Raw genomic sequence first — 17,545 nt, 5'->3', positions numbered from 1 at the left:
CCAAAAAAAAGAGAATAAAGTTGAAAGTGAAACTAAATATCCTAATGAACAAATTTATCAGAAGTCCATATTTACGTGGATGTCTATATGGGACAAACAATTTTTTTTAGACAATTATAGAATATAGTCACGAAAATCAATCCTAAAATATATAATCTAAAAACCATTTAAACAAACCATCAAAAATTTCAATATTACACCAAATAAGTATATAAAGACCATCTATATTCTCTTCATGAATAATGTGTTGTGGTAAGATTCAAAAAAATTAACTTACTTTACAGTAAGATAAAATTAGATTTTTAATTCCAAATTTACAGTAAAAACATAAAATTTTATAAAACTAAACAATTGACATAATAGTACAAAAATATGAAAAAAAAATCAAAATACTATCCGCGCGTAGCGCGGACAAGGAACTAGTAATCAATAACAATTCAATAACAAGTCACAGCTCTCACCCTAATTGCAATCAATGGAACATAGAGTAGATCCCTCCTATTAATGCTAGTAATCTCAGCAACATTATTCCTCCGTACACAGATCTCAACTAACCAAGAAATTCAAAATCAACTCGGATACGTCAAATTCGAATCGTCAGATCTCGGAAACGCGAAGCCAATCAAACAAAAATAAAAGAAACAAAAAGAAAAACCCCTATAAATCGCAATTACTCCAAAATGAGAAAGATCTTTTATTTACCTCAAGAGCCGAAAGGCATAACCTCCGTCTCCGACCGCGGGAAAAGACGTTATCCAGAGCTTCTACAGTAGAAGTTATCTCTCTCTCTCCTTGCCGCGTTATTTTTTTGTGAATATAATCTTCTGCGTCTCAACCTTACGGTAACAACTTACACCTAAACCGTTGATATCTTTGTTGATGACGTCATTTAAAAATATGAACCGTACGATTCATAATTTTATGTGGCCGCCTGTCCAAGCTTTTTTTTTTTTTTTTTTTTAACGTTAGTTTCCTTTTTTGTACTCGGTAATCAATCTTTTCATTCCTTTTAGATTTCTTTATAAATTTCCTTTTTTTTTACCTCCTTCGCCTATATAAACACATGTTGTTGTAGAAGTGTAGAGATTGTAACGGTGCAGAAAATTATTTTCGATTCGACGGAGTTAGACTCAATCAATTAAAGGTACAACAAGGGAGACGATCTCTTGTGGAATTAATCTCTTGATGAGAATCGTTCTAGAATCTCCTTGTCCGCCAAGTTACTATAGGATTAGTAATAAACCTTATGGTTTCGATAGCTTGGTCTCTGAGATGAACTCTCTCGTCAAGAATCTCAATATCTTTTCAAAGAATGGTAGAGGATTTGTGATGCGTGTGTCTGAATACGCTGAGACCGAGAGCGAAGAAGAAGAGGAAGAAGAAGAACCTTGTCACATCTGTACATCCTGCAATGATGACGATGATCTGTATCCGATGATCAACGTCAACCACAAAACCCTAATAGAGGAAGATGTTACGAATCAAGTATCGGTCGTTGAAGCAGAGATACTGCACGAGAGTGCAATGCTTCGCTATGCAATAGCTCGGGTTGAGAAGTACAGAGATACTAGAGAACACGTGGAACGAAGGCTGGATTGTCAATATCGGCAAGAAGTTGCTCATGCACTGGATACTTACCTGACTTCAGTTCAACAGCGTGAGCACGCTCGTGCAGAGACTATAATAATGCAAGAACGTTATCAGAGCTGAGAAAGAAGCAAAGAAGGAATCTTGTCTGAGAAAAGGCAGCACAAGAAGAAAAGCTCTATGTTGTTAGAAGTGTTGCAAGGACATGGATGGAATCATCCTCTTGATTATTGAGTCTTCGTCTTAATTTGATTTCTCATTCTAGTTTTTTTTTTTTTTGTATTTTTGCATATAAGTAAGTTGTTCCCAAGTTTGTTACCACTGATCAGACTCCCATTTTCATTATAAATTTGAAAACCAAATTATGTTTTGTCTAAAGGGAAGTGTGTGATCTTCTTCCTTTTGACACCAACAATACTTACTAGAGGAATTTTGGCCAAATAAATATTAGAGATCAATCAATATCAATCATTGATCTTCGTATATTCTCATTTATTGTATATAATACATTGTCATTAACTTCTATCGTACCCTAGTATAAGTATCTGTATATAACTTGTACATTGTTCATATATAAGATTCAATATAGAGTTGCATGTTATCAAGAGCCATAAGATCTTAAAGACCTAAACGCTCATCATGAGTACGTCCAACAACTCATTCTCCCCTGCCATTGTCACAGAAAACATAAACACCACCACCCAATCTCTCCTCACCATCAACATGAATAATGTCTCAAAATTCACTGCTACCAATTACCTCATGTGGAGCCTCCAGGTTCATGCTCTCCTTGATGGATATGCGCTCGCTGGATACCTTGATGGATCATTTCCTATCCATTCCGCAACTCTCACCAATACGATCAAATCACTGTCAATCTTGTAGATCTTTGAACTCTCAAAGTTATTAAGCATCAGACAACATAGATTTTACTCTGTTTTATCTCTCGTTCTCTGTTTCTTCCTTGACACTCAATATAATGCTTTATTCTTATATAACGAAAGACACATTACTTTATTAGATATTTAGAATATATTTATAGTTTTACATGAGAAACTAACTAAGGGACATGTCTCTTGAAGACACCCCAATATAGAGACACGTACATACACATGTGTAACTGTTTTGCAGTTAACAATTATATTTGTATCTGTTCGGTGTGTGATACGATACGATACATAAATTAATTACTTAACTATATAATATATGAATCTTCTAAACTAATAATATAAGATGAAGACTTGATCACATCCAACACTCCTTGATCATTGCTTCATCGTTACGCCTAGCTCTTTCTCGTAGAAACTCAAACCTTGTTGTGGTTAAGGGTTTAGTCAATATGTCTGCTATTTGTAACTCTCCTGGACAGTACTCAAGTTTGATCTTTCCATTCTGTTCAGCCTCTCGTACAAAATGATATTTGATGTCGATATGCTTAGTACGACGATGTTCAACTGGATTCTTTCCGATTGCAATCGATGATTTGTTATCATAGAAGATCCTTACACCTTTCTCTACCTTGAAACCTATCTCATTCACCACCCTCTGTAACCATATTGCTTGGCTTGCTGCTGAGCAAACAGCAATGTATTCTGCCTCTGATTGAGCAACCCTTTTTTTCTTTTCTATCATCCTCAACTCTTCTCTGATGGCTCTTACCCAATTCTCATCATTCGTTGCTTCCTCCAGAGCCTGAGGTTCTTCGGCCATCGTAAGGCACATCTCGTGTATAAGAGCCATCTCTACGACTTCATTTGTTTGTTGCATCAAGTCGTTGATCGATCTGAATCCTTTTGGACCAACTGATGTTTCTCCTTCTTTGACCGTGTGCTTTGAACTCCTCTGTTTGAGATTTGTAGTTGTTTGACTAAATCACTTATTTGCTCTTCGTGATCGCTTGTATCATTACTTGTTCCTTGATCTCCTTGTTCCCTTGAAGACTTGATTTTGAATTGTGAAAGAATCGATTTCTTCACCTCCTAAATCTCCCAATTCCATGTCTTCTCTTCATCGAATGTCATGTCTCTTGACACTTCGATCTTCTCTTCACTTAGTAAGAAAACTCTTTATCCTTGATTCATTGCTATAACCAACAAATATCCCTTGCTTGGCTTTAACGTCAAGTTTTCTTCAAATGATTTACAATTAGTTTATTCCCACACCATACTTCTAATGGAGTCTTATCTTTCTCCAATGGCTTAGATGGTAATTTATTTTGCAAATAAGTTGATGTTGCAATAGCTTCAGCCCAAAACTTATTTGGTAGACGGTTCTCTTCACTTAGTAAGAAAACTCTGTATCCTTTTGATTCATTGCTATAACCAACAAATATCCCTTACTTGGCTTTAACGTCAAGTTTTCTTCAAATGATTTACAATTGGTTTCTTCCCACTCCATACTTCTAATGGAGTCTCATCTTTCTCCAATGGCTTAGATGGTAATCTATTTTGCAAATAAGTTGATGTTACAATAGCTTCAGCCCAAAACTTGTTTGGTAGACGCTTCTCTTCACTTAGTAAGAAAACTCTGTATCATTTTGATTCATTGCAATAACCAACAAATATCCCTTGCTTGGCTTTAACGTCAAGTTTTCTTCAAATGATTTACACTTGGTTTCTTCCCACTCCATACTTCTAATGGAGTCTCATCTTTCTCCAATGGCTTAGATGGTAATCTATTTTGCAAATAAGTTGATGTTGCAATAGCTTCAGCCCAAAACTTGTTTGGTAGACGCTTCTCTTCACTTAGTAAGAAAACTCTGTATCCTTTTGATTCATTGCTATAACCAACAAATATCCCTTGCTTGGCTTTAACGTCAAGTTTTCTTCAAATAATTTACAATTGGTTTCTTCCCACTCCATACTTCTAATGGAGTCTCATCTTTCTCCAATGGCTTAGATGGTAATCTATTTTGCAAATAAGTTGATGTTGCAATAGCTTTAGCTCAAAACTTGTTTGGTAGACGCTTCTCTTCACTTAGTAAGAAAACTCTGTATCCTTTTGATTCATTGCTATAACCAACAAATATCCCTTGCTTGGCTTTAACGTCAAGTTTTCTTCAAATGATTTACACTTGGTTTCTTCCCACTCCATACTTCTAATGGAGTCTCATCTTTCTCCAATGGCTTAGATGGTAATCTATTTTGCAAATAAGTTGATGTTGCAATAGCTTCAGCCCAAAACTTGTTTGGTAGACGCTTCTCTTCACTTAGTAAGAAAACTCTGTATCTATTGATTCATTGCTATAACCAACAAATATCCCTTGGTTGGCTTTAACGTCAAGTTTTCTTCAAATGATTTACACTTGGTTTCTTCCCACTCCATACTTCTAATGGAGTCTCATCTTTCTCCAATGGCTTAGATGGTAATCTATTTCGCAAATAAGTTGATGTTACAATAGCTTCAGCCCAAAACTTGTTTGGTAGACCCTTCTCTTCACTTAGTAAGAAAACTCTGCATCTTTTTGATTCATTGCTTTAACCAACAAATATCCCTTGCTTGGCTTTAACGTCAAGTTTTCTTCAAATGATTTACACTTGGTTTCTTCCCACTCCATACTTCTAAGGGAGTCTCATCTTTCTCCAATGGCTTAGATGGTAATATATTTTGCAAATATGTTGATGTTGCAATAGCTTCAGCCCAAAACTTGTTTGGTAGACGCTTCTCTTCACTTAGTAAGAAAACTCTGTATCCTTTTGATTCATTGCTATAACAACCAAATATCCCTTGCTTGGCTTTAACGTCAAGTTTTCTTCAAATGATTTACACTTGGTTTCTTCCCACTCCATACTTCTAATGGAGTCTCATCTTTCTCCAATGGCTTAGATGGTAATCTATTTTGCAAATAAGTTGATGTTGCAATAGCTTCAGCCCAAAACTTGTTTGGTAGACGCTTCTCTTCACTTAGTAAGAAAACTCTGTATCCTTTTGATTCATTGCTATAACCAACAAATATCCCTTGCTTGGCTTTAACGTCAAGTTTTCTTCAAATCATTTACAATTGGTTTCTTCCCACACCATACTTCTAATGGAGTCTTATCTTTCTCCAATGGCTTAGATGGTAATTTATTTTGCAAATAAGTTGATGTTGCAATAGCTTCAGCCAAAAACTTATTTAGTAGACGCTTCTCTTCTCTTCGCTTAGTAAGAAAACTCTGTATCCTTTTGATTCATTGCTATAACCAACAAATATCCCTTGCTTGGTTTTAACGTCAAGTTTTCTTCAAATGATTTACAATTGGTTTCTTCCCACTCCATACTTCTAATGGAGTCTCATCTTTCTCCAATGGCTTAGATGGTAATCTATTTTGCAAATAAGTTGATGTTGCAATAGCTTCAGCCCAAAACTTGTTTGGTAGACGCTTCTCTTCACTTAGTAAGAAAACTCTGTATCATTTTGATTCATTGCTATGACCAACAAATATCCCTTGCTTGGCTTTAATGTCAAGTTTTCTTCAAATGATTTACACTTGGTTTCTTCCCACTCCATACTTCTAATGGAGTCTCATCTTTCTCCAATGGCTTAGATGGTAATCTATTTTGCAAATAAGTTGATGTTGCAATAGCTTCAGCCCAAAACTTGTTTGGTAGACGCTTCTCTTCACTTAGTAAGAAAACTCTGTATCCTTTTGATTCATTGCTATAACCAACAAATATCCCTTGCTTGGCTTTAACGTCAAGTTTTCTTCAAATAATTTACAATTGGTTTCTTCCCACTCCATACTTCTAATGGAGTCTCATCTTTCTCCAATGGCTTAGATGGTAATCTATTTTGCAAATAAGTTGATGTTGCAATAGCTTCAGCCCAAAACTTGTTTGGTAGACGCTTCTCTTCACTTAGTAAGAAAACTCTGTATCCTTTTGATTCATTGCTATAACCAACAAATATCCCTTGCTTGGCTTTAACGTCAAGTTTTCTTCAAATGATTTACACTTGGTTTCTTCCCACTCCATACTTCTAATGGAGTCTCATCTTTCTCCAATGGCTTAGATGGTAATCTATTTTGAAAATAAGTTGATGTTGCAATAGCTTCAGCCCAAAACTTGTTTGGTAGACGCTTCTCTTCACTTAGTAAGAAAACTCTGTATCTTTTGATTCATTGCTATAACCAACAAATATCCCTTGGTTGGCTTTAACGTCAAGTTTTCTTCAAATGATTTACACTTGGTTTCTTCCCACTCCATACTTCTAATGGAGTCTCATCTTTCTCCAATGGCTTAGATGGTAATCTATTTCGCAAATAAGTTGATGTTACAATAGCTTCAGCCCAAAACTTGTTTGGTAGACGCTTCTCTTCACTTACTAAGAAAACTCTCCATCTTTTTGATTCATTGCTATAACCAACAAATATCCCTTGTTTGGCTTTAACGTCAAGTTTTCTTCAAATAATTTACACTTGGTTTCTTCCCACTCCATACTTCTAAAGAAGTCTCATCTTTCTCCAATGGCTTAGATGGTAATATATTTTGCAAATATGTTGATGTTGCAATAGCTTCAGCCCAAAACTTGTTTGGTAGACGCTTCTCTTCACTTAGTAAGAAAACTCTGTATCCTTTTGATTCATTGCTATAACCAACAAATATCCCTTGCTTGGCTTTAACGTCAAGTTTTCTTCAAATGATTTACACTTGGTTTCTTCCCACTCCATACTTCTAATGGAGTCTCATCTTTCTCCAATGGCTTAGATGCTAATCTATTTTGCAAATAAGTTGATGTTGCAATAGCTTCAGCCCAAAACTTGTTTGGTAGACGCTTCTCTTCACTTAGTAAGAAAACTCTGTATCCTTTTGATTCATTGCTATAACCAACAAATATCCCTTGCTTGGCTTTAACGTGAAGTTTTCTTCAAATGGTTTACACTTGGTTTCTTCCCACTCCATACTTCTAATGGAGTCTCATCTTTCTCCAATGGCTTAGATGGTAATCTATTTCGCAAATAAGTTGATGTTACAATAGCTTCAGCCCAAAACTTGTTTGGTAGACGCTTCTCTTCACTTAGTAAGAAAACTCTGCATCCTTTTGATTCATTGCTATAACCAACAAATATCCCTTGCTTGGCTTTAAAGTCAAGTTTTCTTCAAATGATTTACACTTGGTTTCTTCCCACTCCATACTTCTAATGGAGTCTCATCTTTCTCCAATGGCTCAGATGGTAATCTATTTTGCAAATATGTTGATGTTGCAATAGCTTCAGCCCAAAACTTGTTTGGTAGACGCTTCTCCATGAGCATCAATCTAGCAATTTCCACAAGTGTACGGTTCCGTCTCTCTGCAATTTCCACAAGTGTACGGTTCCGTCTCTCTGCAATACCGTTTTGTTGTGGAGTGTAGGGTGTTGTTACTTCACGATGTATGCCACTCTGTTGACATAGCTTGATGAAGTCTTTTGATAAAAACTCACCATCTCCATGAGTTTACACATACATTATCATTTAATTATGAAAATTATATCAAACTCAATTATAAACTAACACTCCTCCTTAATTGAGTTTTGGTTTGAAGATGCTCGTTATCGAAAATGGAATTACGTTAATTTCGTCTTCTGAAAACACACCAGCGTTAACCAGAGAAAGAGATGATCAAGTGATGAAGGATATGATGGCTCTTAAGATTCTTCAAAGTGCAGTTTTGGATTCAATATTTCCGAGAATTACTCCCGCATCAAACGCAAAAGAAGCTTGGAACGCTTTGGAAACGGAGTTCCAAGGAAGTTCACAAGTAAGGATGATTAATCTTCAGACCTTGAGAAGAGAATATGAGAATCTTAAGATGGAGGAATGTGAAACCATAAATGATTTCACAACCAAATTGATTAACATGAGTAATCAACTAAGAGTTCATGGTGAGGACAAGACTGATTACCAATTTGTTCAAAAGGTTCTTATCTCCTTACCACAAAAGTTTGACAGCATCGTGGCTGTCCTTGAACAAACAAAAGATCTATCAACTCTCTCTATGACAGTTCTGATACCATGTAGATCTTTAAACTCTCAAAGTTATTAAGGACCAGACAACACATATTTTACTCTGTTTTATCTCTCGTTCTCTATATCTTCCTTGACACTCAATATATTTCTTTATTCTTATATAACGAAAACCACATTACTTTATTAGATATTTAGAATGTATTTATAGTCTTACATGAGACACTAACTAAGGGACATGTCTCTTGAAGACACCCCAATGTAGAGACACGTACATGCACATGTGTAACTGTTTTGCAGTTAACAGTTATATTTGTATCTGTTCGGTGTGTGATACGATACATAAATTAATTACTTAACTATATAATATATGAATCTTCTAAACTAATAATATAAGATGAAGACTTGATCACATCCAACAAATCTGGCCTACACTTTGTGGAAACATCCAGACAAGCTCCTTTATAGCGAACTTCTAAGAGCAATCTCTCAATCTCTCCAGCCTCCTGTCTCGCATTGCACCACCTTCTCTTATGTGTGAACCACACTTGCATCAACCTATGCAAAACCAAGCAGAGGTCACACAAAACAGCTAAAGACACAACTCAAGAACTGGAAAAAGGATACCAAGACAATCGACGTTTACTTTCAAAGCATCACAACTCGTTTGGATGGAGTAGCTATTCTCGGGAAAGCAGTTGACCACGAAGACCAGATCGATCTCATCCTCGAAGGACTTCCAGAAGATTACAAAAATGTCATAGACCAGATCGAAGGCAGGGACGTTCCCCCATTGATCACGGAGCTGCATGAGCGCCTACTCAACCACGAGGCCAAACTCCTCTCCCTCAGGGATGCTCTTGTCTCACCAACTCTTGTCACAGCCAATATGGCACAACAGCGCAACAACTACAAAGGCCAAAAACAAGCATAGGAATGCGTCACAGCAGATTAACCAACAATGGCAGTCACTCCACAACAACAAAACCGAAATGACTCAAGAGGACCAATGCCTTACCTTGGATGCTGTCAGATCTGTGGCACACAAGGAAACAGTGCCAAGCAATGCTCTCAACTCAAAAGCTATCAGTCTCCTCGTCAGCAGAAAGTTAGTCCATTCATACCTTGAAATCCTCGAGCTAATCTCACCGTACCTGCTTCCTACAACACTACCAACTGGCTAATGGACAGGGGCTCAACCCACCATATTATGTCGGACCTTGAAAGCCTCTCCTTCCACCAGCCATATGATGGAGCCACCTACTTATGGGTCAATCCCGTCTTCCATTCAAGAATAAAGCATGTTGCGCTAGACTACCAGTTTATTCGAAACCAAGTCAAGTCATGCACACTACGAGTGGTACACGTCTCAACCGAGGATCAGCTAGCAGATGCTATGACCAAACCCCTACCATATCCAACATTCATTTCATTTGCTGGCAAGATTGGAGTGTGCAAACCCCTCCATTTTGAGGGGACGTATTAGAGATCAATCACTATCAACGCTTGATCTTCGTATATTCTTATTTATTGTACATAATATATTGTCATTAACTTCTATGGTATACCCTAGTATCAGTGTCTGTATATAACCTCTGCTTGTACATTGTTCATGTATAAGATTCAATATAGACTTACAATAAATATTTAATCTCATCTATTTTGTGAATTTATTAAACTGGTATAAAGGAGAGTAGATAGCTCTAACTTTTAAATGTTGTTTGTTATTAATTGTGCTCTTTATAGGTAGTAAATGAGAGTGACTCACAAAGTCACAATCAGCCATTATTGCTAAGTCAAAATTGAATACTTGAATTAGATAAGATTTTAGGTTCCTTTTACCTCTTGCCAACACATATACTCCATACCCGTGTTCGAAAAGGCGGCGCCTAAGGCCGCTTACTCGCCGGAAAATCGTTCCTCGGCCTCCAACCGCCGCGATTTGGTGCTAATCGGAGAAGAAACTCGGCTATCTTAAAAAATTCAAGATTGCGTTCATTTAAACTTTAAAATCGAAGGTTTTCTGATCAATCTATCATTTTTGGCTATAAATACAGAGGAAAAAGAAAGAAAATAATGAAAAACGAAAAAGAAAAGGTGAGGCGGCCCCATGTTAGGGTTCCAGCAGATACATAAGGAAGAAGATGATTACGTAATATCTATTCTACCCCTCATTAATGTTTTAAAGTTAAAAACAACCAAAAAATCCCTGGAAGAGGTTCAAACCCGGGTGAATTTGTCATGGTTAAAGCCTGCTAACCACTGTGCAAACAAAGTTTTATGTTTATAATTAAAATATATAATATATTTATAAAACCTATATAAAAACCCTAAAACTAGACCCCGATTAATCCCCACGTATTCCCTGATTTTTTTGTTAGGCGTTAGGCCCGACGTTGCCGCCCGACTAGCGCCTAGCGTAGTTTCGAACATTGCTCCATACTAATAAATGCAAAATAGTAATGTATATTGTGGGTTTTGAAGAGGTGAACTAGCACAAGATGCATCCATAATAATTTTGTACAGAAATGGAAACATGGGCATCAATACAAAACAATCTCAAACCTACTGACAACAAATATCAAATGATCCCAAACCTACTGGTATGATTGAATTTGACCAGCTTTTTAAAGAAAAATTCAAGCTCCTCTACTACCAGATTCGTGACTTAAAACATCAGTCAGTTACATTGTATCCACGACAAAAAAGTTGCATGTCACCCTAATGGCCTAATGTCGCAAGTTAGTAGGCTGACCAGGAACTTTAGAAATCTTAAACTAAGACATAATATTACGTCCAGGGACTCTTTTGTCAAAAATCCTGAACCAAGTGCAACTTATCATACACGTAACGCTTTCCTCTCTCGTCCAGTCACTCTGCTAAATAACTCTCGCTGGAATGTTTTCTCACATGACATGATATATTTTTACATGGTATTAGTATTAGCTAAAGCCAAATTGCATGTAACAAACTTCTGATTTTCCATTACTTTTTGATCCTAGCTTGCTAGTCATGTCACTTCACTGGCCAGTAGATCATGGTAACATAATATAATTTCAGAGTTTCAAAAAAAAAACAGAATATAAATTCACTAGTAAAATCTAGGGAATAGCCACAATTTAAATTGTGACTACGACAAATATTTTTGTCAGAATTTTGACACGTTCAGAAAATAACCATGAATAGTAATGATACGTTCGTATCCAGAAAAAAATAGTGACAAATCGTGGACGTATAAACATGTTTTAGTCATATTTTTCTGTGGCAATATAGTCAAGATATTGTCACGAAATTTTTGTGGTTTTTTTGCCAGAAATTTGACACGTTTATTTTTGTGTTTTCTTTTCCCAAAAAGTGGTTATGTTTATATTCGTAACTATTGTAGTAACAAATTTATGTGGCTAAGCCGTGCCTATTTTTTCCACAAAATATACCTGACCAAACTGTGATTTGATTTAGTCACGAATTTTGTCACGTTCTTATTGACTTTTCCAAAAAAATTTCAAAAAAACCTAATTTATAAAAGCAGAAATATATTTAAAAGAAAATAATATACATTAACAACCGAGTTTACCAAAATAGTACAAACCATAATATTGTTCAGAGTCAAAAGACAACAACTTAGACATTGATCAAAGCGCACCAAGCTCTTGAGCATACCACCTATCTAATTCTGATTGTTAAGTTATGGTGGCAGGTGGAGTTTGAGTCTGTGTTGTTGGAGTATGATGAGCTTGATTCTGTGTTGTTGTAGTAAGATGAGCTTGAGGTTATGTTGTTGAAGTAGTTTAGGCAGCAGAAAGAGACTTTTGAAACTGGAGGTAAACTATAAGGATAACATTTCTTATGAAGATGAACTCTACCCTCCTATTGATGACAAATTTTGTGATGAAGAAGAACAAGAATAGAGGTTAGTTCAAATAAATTACCTGGTGGTGAATTCAACATGCATCAATTATTTAATATGGGTGAGGATTTTAAGCATATGTACATTCTAAAGGCAAGACTCAGTGCAAAATTTAATGGAAACGGTTATAGGTGGATAATTTATGGCTTAGTGGGAAACCCAATCAGCAAAGGGATGGTATAAACATATGAGGATGGACATCAACGTAATTTTGTTACTAATATTTTCATACTATTACTAAGAGGTAAATATCATTTGTAATGGTCATGGTTGACAAGGATTTCTCCCAAATCTACATTTGTTTAAAGAACTAATACAATGTCAATTTTAGTTAAACATGTCAGAGAGACTGTGTCTCAACAGTATTCCCAGTCCTAAATTAGAATAATAAAAATTTATAATATACAAAGCTTATTTGTAATTAATTTATCATAGATCATATAAAATCAAATATAGTTGTTTATTTATTTCATTTTCAAATATCTTACAGAATCATTTGGCTATAACTTGATTAACACCAACAATATCCTTTGGGTACTATAATTTACTCCTGAAACATGTATTTCTACAAGTTGTCGATGGGTGGTCAAGGGTGTGGTGGTTCATCATCTATTTCGATTGGTTTCCTTCCTGTATCGATCACTCTTTGTTGATCCATGGCTTCGTTGTGAGATTTTAGCCTTAGATTCTTGGAGATTTTCTATCTCCCCCTTTGTTAAGTTTTTTTTTTGAAAAAAGGGCATTCAATTAAAAAACATAAACATACAATAGTTTTGCAACCATAAAGTTTTAGAAAGTATGATGAGACAAGCCTCATATCTAGCCAAGCAATAGCTTAGAAAAAGAGAAACTTATACTACATAAGCTTAATGAAACAAGATAAGAAAGAGCAAACACGAGGGAGTATGGTATCCACGGCCTCGACGACCTCGTTTACCTTTCCCTCGTATTGTTTTCCAATCCATATCTTGATATTTTTGAAGTGGTTTTATTGGCCTTCCACCTCTTGACATGCTGAGATTTGCCGTAGCATCACTCAGAAACTCATCTCGATCATCCTGCTCAGTTTGGTGATCAGTTTGATTATGAGAGAGGCTGTCATGTATAGGTGAATACATGAAGGCCAATGAATTGTTCCTTGAAACCAAATTGGTCTCAGCAACAATTATAGGTGATGGAATTCCTTCCATAATAGAATTTTGAGTTGGAGCAGGTAAGGTCCCTGCTAATGGCGATGAAGTAGACTGAAAGTTGGAGCTAGTGGCTACTGTTACCTTAGAGTAAATGGAGAAGTTTGCTGGTGTTGTAGGATCATTCAGTTCAACACCCTCTTGTGTTTGCATCTCTTCAAACTTTGTTTCAGTAGTGCTTTTCACACTAGAATACCTTGTGCTTTTTCAGCTGAAACCAAACTAGCTTCTGAATTTTCTTCTTGTACCACCATATGACCTGATGCAATATTGATCTGAGTTTGTTCTTTTTCCAAATCTTCATTTGGCAGATCTTGCTTTGATTTTTTCACACTCGTTTGCACAGCCGGGAGGAGACATCTTTTCTCTTTGTGTCCTAAGTTTCCACATCTACCACATACACTTGGAATCCATGTGTACTCAACATCCACCAAAAATATATTACTTTGTTTATCATCTAAGACAATTTGTTTCGGGAAGGTCTTGTCAAGTTCAACTTCAACTAACAACTTTGCTTCACCCAAGCTAGTCGGATCAAGAGGAGGTTTATGCGTTTGCATTGGCTCACCAAGTCCAGAAGCTACATGACTGAGACCTAATCTTGAGTAGCAACAGTCTGGTACATTTTTATGGATTACCCAGACCGGGATAGTAGATACTTCAGGAAAACCCTTTGTTTAAGTTATCAGATAGTTTTTTTTGTAGCTGTCGTTGTATGTTAGATTAATTGCTCTTGTGGCTTTGTCAGGTTCTATGGTTACCTGGGCATGACGGTTAAACAAGATGTTAATCTTTGCTTTTCCTCATGTCAGGTTTGTGCTGCAGCGAAAATATGTCTATGGAAGACATGAGAGAACATGAACATACGTCTATCGTGTACCCTCAGTTTTGGCAACGAGTGGACGACATTGGGATATGCCACAATAAAACCATTATTTGGTAACTGGACCATATGTTGTAGAAACAAAATCATGCTACAATGGAGATTTTGTGTAGTTAGTTACCCGCAATCACTATGTTCAGTTATAAATTTCTAGGAATGGCCCATCATGGTTACGATATCATTTGAATTAGGATTTTATGACCTGAAGTAAATCTACCATGGAGTTTGATCCCAGAAAAAAAACTAGAATTACTGTTGGGTTCTTCTTCTAAGATGTGTTGTATTGTTGCTCTATGAGCAGTTCTATATCACCTATAAGTGAGTGTTTTGATGGTTTTAGGTTTGCGTTTTGTATTCTCAGAATTATATCCTTTGATAACTGAATGAATCAGCGTTAAAAATAATTTTTTTTTTGGTTTCTAATTTACTGATATTCAGGTATATCATAATTTATACATAAATTTAAATAGTATTTTTATTCTATTAATATTTAGGGAAAATTTCTAACAATATTGGACTGTCATACTGGAACATTATATTTATTTTTTTATCCTATATAACATTAATAATTATGTGAAATTTAAATAATATTAATAAAATATATTTAGATCACATTTTTTTTTAGTTTTAAAGAGAACAAGAAAATGTGGCAAAAAAAAAAAGAGAACAAGAAAAAAATATTAAAAACTTTACTAGCAAAATAAAAAAAATGTTTGTGACATCAATTCGTTCAGTAGAAATTAAAAATAAATTAAGGATTTTTTTTGCTACACCAGATATATATGATAATATATTATATTTTCAAGAATTGTTTTATTCAATACTCTAAATTGGAACGTTTATGGTATTATATATTGGTAAATATGTTTGACCAAGAATAACATCAATATAAATAATTTATTTAATATTGTTGACTGACTTGATTCATCAAATCTATAAATGTGCCAAAATGATAAAGAAGTGAAGGCAAACTTTTAAATATCATTCAAGATTAATTTCATTAAAGAAAAGAATGGCTTCCACAAATGTTGAAGTTTTCGATCTTATTGGTGAACTCATTCTTATGAAGGGCGAATCAAAAGAAGATGAAGATCATGTGAGGGTGAGTTTACAATATTCATACACTTATGTGCTTTGTTTTTTTTACAAATGTTAATTATATTTTTTGCAATTTAGGGGTTGGAGAAAAATTTAATCAAATACCTTGAAGAAAACAAGATTATTTTGGAGACCGAACAGTTTGAAGCAATCCGACATTTAAATATGGATAAATTAATTGATTCTCAACTGAAAATAATAGATAATTGTATTGAAAAGAACAATAAGCTTATTGAAGCAATGGAGGCTTCTTCGAGAGAGGATTGCTTGTGTAGTACAATGGCCACACTCTTGACCAATAAGAATACCAATAATTAATATATGAACATCATTAGCATGTATTCTATATGATCAAATGTATTTTGTTTCTACATCGAAAGCTTTGATATGGAATAATAAATTAAATGCAATGATGTTGTTTGTGCATCTATATATAAAATGGTATTCTCATAACTAAATATATTTGGTTTAATAAATTGTTTTACCAATAGGAATGTTGAACTAGATTTTGATCCGCGCTTGGAAAGCGCGGGTTTATTTTGGATTATATTATATACAAATTCTTGTTATATCGAAAAATATAATTTTAACAGTTATATAATCTACGAATTAGTTTATTTGAGATCTTATATGTACCTTTTTACGTAAGTTAATTTCTTTTAGGCGTGAGAACTATATCCAGATCAAAAAAAAAAAACGAACCGACCCGAAAATATAGGTTTAGTTCAGGTCTAGAGAAGATAGCCTATTGGGTTTTTTTGACCCGAATGTCTTTGTTTGAGTCTGGATCCTACCCTAGACCCGATTATAAATATGTTGTATTTATTAGATATATTTGGATATTTCGAATATGTTTCCAGTATTATGAATATTTTTAAAGTTTTTGGTTTACGATTATAGTTTTTGATTTCAGGTAAATTTTCAAATTAAAAATAAATTAGGTATTTTTCAGTTCACCGTGTCAGATTTTGAATAAAATTTTAAATTTTTAGGTATTTGAATTTTTTGGGTATTTGTTTGGAGTTTCGAATATTTTTCAGATTTTTTAGGTATTTTAATTTTTTTTAGGATCCTAAATACCCAAACATATATGGACCCATTACGTCCATATCAGGTCCAACAACCTTTATATAGATTTTTAACGTTATTGTACAAAAACATGGTTGATGAAATATTTTTCTGAGTAAAAGTATCATAAGGAATAATATTAGGATCTGTTAAAAATATTTAAAATATTGTATGGTTAAAATGATTAATGGTATTACCAAAAAAAATAGTTATACATGACTCCAACAACTTTTTTATATTAGATTTTTTAATACTATTTTTCTTTTATTAGTATTGATTCGTTTTTAAGTGAAAAGTATAATATCTAAATCAATAATTTTCAAAATCGTGAATAATCAATACTGATATCGTGAAGTCGGGTTAATTTAACAGAACCAATGAATTTCAACATTTTTGTGAAGGTAACATGAATATTCAAAAAAATCATTTTTAAATATGAAAATATCAATCAAACTATAGACGGTTGAAAGTTTAGTATATGATATGAGATTTTAGTGGAAAAGTTTTATATATGATATGATTACTTTATTATAAAAGAAAGAGGAAGTTAGAATGTACACATATATATCATGTAACTTCTCTTGCTTTAAATCATATATTATATGATAAAAGTGGTAATATAAAACATTAGTTTCAATGCTTTTACGATTAAAAATCAAAAAGGTAAATATAGTAATAGTAGTGATTAGGATTTAGGAGTAATATTTGAATAAATAAATGAATTAAATAAATTATTGTTAGAGAAATATATGGTAATATATTGTTAATCTAAATTTAAGGTAAGACCAGAAAATAATGAGATAAATGAAAGGGTCCAAATAACTTTCATAGGTAGATTTTTTTAAATCTCCTTAACTTTTAATAGTATCTAATCTATTAAAAGAGGAG

General features: G+C 34.4%; 1 long non-coding RNA gene across 1 annotated transcript; it reads right to left on the bottom strand.

Moving 5' to 3' along the window:
* Positions 1-3,402: 3,402 nt before the first annotated feature.
* On the bottom strand, positions 3,403-16,570 carry LOC117131733. Its single transcript, XR_004454962.1, has 2 exons — positions 9,530-16,570; positions 3,403-9,420 (listed from the first exon to the last, which is right to left on the bottom strand). It is a non-coding gene; the product is annotated as an uncharacterized LOC117131733 (long non-coding RNA).
* Positions 16,571-17,545: the final 975 nt, after the last annotated feature.

The sequence above is a fragment of the Brassica rapa genome, chromosome A02 (assembly GCF_000309985.2).
Source record: "Brassica rapa cultivar Chiifu-401-42 chromosome A02, CAAS_Brap_v3.01, whole genome shotgun sequence".
NCBI classification, from domain to species: domain Eukaryota; kingdom Viridiplantae; phylum Streptophyta; class Magnoliopsida; order Brassicales; family Brassicaceae; genus Brassica; species Brassica rapa.
This window is presented reverse-complemented; position numbering and strand designations above follow the sequence as displayed.